The sequence below is a fragment of the Nelumbo nucifera genome, chromosome 2 (genome assembly GCF_055504915.1).
Source record: "Nelumbo nucifera cultivar China Antique chromosome 2, China Antique-T2T, whole genome shotgun sequence".
In the NCBI taxonomy this organism is placed as follows: domain Eukaryota; kingdom Viridiplantae; phylum Streptophyta; class Magnoliopsida; order Proteales; family Nelumbonaceae; genus Nelumbo; species Nelumbo nucifera.
Window position 1 is genome coordinate 26,323,224 of NC_142650.1, and position 3,815 is coordinate 26,327,038.

Sequence of the window (3,815 nt, forward strand, 5' to 3'; positions counted from 1 at the left end):
TAATCAAAATTAATTATTATTATTTTTGTATTACAAAATAATATATAAAATATAAATATATTAATTATTTAAAAAGTTAAAATATAAACCAATTGTCTAGTCTAATGTGTTTCTATTGTTTAGCTTTTGCTTAACAAAGTATGTACACCGCACGTGTCCCTACTAGTTCATTTCTATTCTTGAGCAATGTAGAACATGGAATAATACTCAATAGCTAGTGTTACAATTGAGTTTGATGACTTTGATCCCAAGTCTTCATTGTTCAAGAATGAAAATAAAGGCCTTCATCCATAAAAGGTCTTGTCTAGAAGGGCAACTCTCATACTTGATTTGATTCATGTGTTGGCTCGTGTGTAAATTCATGAATATTTATGTGTTAAAAATTTATGTTTTATATAAAATAGTAAATGTTTCATATAAAATAAAATATATTTGCATATAAATATAATGTATAAAATATGTAATATTAAGTATATATAATTCATAATATAATATATTATAATATAAAAATTATATATTTATATATGGGCCGGATTTTCATGCAAAAACCTGGGCCTAAGCCCAGAAATTTAAGGTCTAGGCCGAGCTGGGTTTCTAGGCTAGACCAAGAATGATCACCCTACTTAAAAGCAAAGGACTTTATACAAGAGGTTGTTCTTTTAATATCTCTTCTTTTTCAGACATTAGACATTAGACCTAACAACCTTTTTTTTTGTCCCCAAAATGCTCTTTTCACATTTTACTCATAATTTATTATTAGTAACACACTCTTATTATACTAAAATTAAAAAAAAAAAAAATATATATATATATATATATATATATTACTAAAATATTATTTAATATATTAAATATGATTTATTATCATAATACTATTTATTCGTAAAATAATAATCATATTATTATTACGATAAAACTGTTTTTTATTATTTTTATTAATAATTTTATTCTAAAAATAATGATTAATATCAATTTATTAATATTAATTATAATTAACGTAAGGAATTTTCACCAAATTCTATCTGAGTGAGGCCCGCCTTATAAAGCCAAAAACTGCTACGAGAAAGCCCTCTAGTGGGTTTAAGTCAATGCATAAGCACAACAGCTTTAGGCTTAAAATGCAATTTTTTTTTTTTTTTTTTGAAAAGAGAAGAAATAAATAGCAGCCATATATATTAATTACTCTTACGTTACCTGAACTTCAATTTCAGTGGCTTTGCAGGGTCCGTTGAATTCCACAGGCTTCAACAAAAATGTCTTGGCAGGTGTAACAAGAGTGTGAATCGTGTGATTAATACCTGAGTTGTCTCCGCACACCGCTTCCCACGCTCTCATAAAAGCCTTCAGATTTCAAACCATTTATAAATTATAACGCACTAGCATAAAACTTATTTACTAAAGACAAATACTCAACATATATATATATATATAGTCAATTAATTCCATTAATTCAATTTGAACCTCTACGAATAATTTCCTAAAAAAAAAAAAAACAACGAAAAATCTATTTTAACATATTTGCTTAGAGATCGGATTTGCTATCCACGCATTACCCACAAGACACTACAGTCGCGCATTGAGAACAATCACCTGAGATGTTTCTGATGTGCGATAAATTGTAGCGTCTAGTGGATAGCAGATCTGAGCTCGTTTGGTTGCATGCATGGAAAAATACTGTAAAAGGTGAATAGTAGCTGAAGGAAACTAACATTATCTTTGATTTTCCATTACATCATTTTCCAGAGGGTTGTTGATGAGTTGATCCTCTCAATTCAAACTTGCGGAACCCATATTACATCGGAAAAATTAGGAAAATGAAAGTAAATTAATGATATAATATCAGAAAAGTTTTGACCAATCAAACCACCCCGAAAATTTTTACTAATACCACCTGATTGACGATCACCTATTTTGTGATATGAGCTGATTATAAGCTATTAAGTTTTCCAATATCTTATCTTTCGGGTATCATACAACCCATATAGCGATATATTGTAAAATGATTTCAGCTGCATGCGCCTTTTTCTTTTCTATGCTATCTCTCCATATATGCATGTCCATCTGAAGGTTTTACAACTAAAAAAACAGCCAAAATATACAGGGAAACAACCAGCTTACTTGCGAATCATCTGTTTTGCCGTCGCCGACGGCTCCAAAGTCTTCCACATTGAAAGTACTTGACTTCATGACATCGAATCTACCACTCAATCCAAACGAAGCCATGCCCAAAATCAAGAAAACGGTGAAGAGTCCCTTCATACAAAACCATATTCATGTCAAATTAAAGAAACAATATCTAGCCATTGAGACAGAAAACAAAAACTGCACATCATATATAGAGAGAGAGAGAGAAATAGATTCTCACCATTCTATCTGTGAATTCAGCGAAACTGTTGCAAGTTTGCAACCATAGTTAGGTTCTTCTCATTGGTATCTATTTATGCAGTTTTTTTTTTTTTTTTTTTAAGTTATAGCAATTAATGCATCGCATTATATACTTACATTTTTCTCTTATTGATATTTAATGGACAAGTTGGATTTTGGTTTCTCCAAGTTGGAATTTGATTATTACTTTTCAATACATTTCATTCCCTCGTTAAGATCCACATTTAAGGATATACTCGTTATCTTTGGTTGAATCTTATATCTAAAGTATTTTTATTTTTCACCATTAAATTGTATTAACAAATCCATTTTTAAAATTGACTTAGAAACGAAATTGGTTTTTCAGGTGATGTGTAAGGACTAAGGAGTTCAACCATTTGGGTCAAACATGTGAATCTACAATGTCATAATTAATATTAAAAATTAAAAAATAGATAATAATATTGAAATAAAGAAAATTTTAGAAAATTTTGGGCAGAACACTAAATATTATATAATTGTCATATTGAGAAAAAATAAGCATGATAAATAAGAAGTGTTTATATTGATGATGCAAAAAAAATAACCATTGTCATATTGTCAATGGTTCAACCCTCTAGATCAATTTGGACCAATCCATGATGTCATACTTAAAGAATATTTTTCTAAAAAAATTTATAGAAGACTATAGAAAAAAAAAAAATAGACACATCTCTAATATTATGTATTAGGGCCCATTTGGTTTGTAGTCGGAATCAAAATCCTTTGGAGTCGGAATGGTGTATTCCCATGGTCTGTTTGGTTTAGACAGGAATGTGATTTCATTCCTAGGGGAGGGGCAGGGAATGGCCATTTCCTCAAACTGAGAAATGCCATTCTAGCAGGAATGGGAATGGGATTCTGATTCCGCTAAACCAAACAGTTGGAATCAGAATAACCTATTCCGGTTCCAATTCCAATTCCAGACCCCTATTCCCATGAACCAAACGGGACCTTAATTCATATCCAAAAAAGATAATTGTGATAAACAAGAAACCTTTTTATTAATGACGTAATGAAATACAAAATTTAAAACCAAATGGGTCAACTGTCCAATTCAAATGCGTCAACCCATAATGTTATAATCAAATGATATAATTTAAAAAAAATGTAGAAATAGAAAATTAGAAAAATTCTGACAAAAATTTGGCACATCTCTGATATGTCATATAACCATTTACTTTTATCGATAATGTAAATGGAATACAAAATTTAAAATTGTCTTACAAAGAAAAATATTTTTCATTCAGAGAATGGTTTAGAAATTCAATGGTCTAGGTTAACCCATAATGTCATAATTAAACAATACAAAATTAAAAATAGATAGAAATACTAAAGGCTATAAAAAACATAAAAAGTTTATACAAAATTAGGAGGCATCCCGAGTATTATGCACTCATCAAACAAGCCAT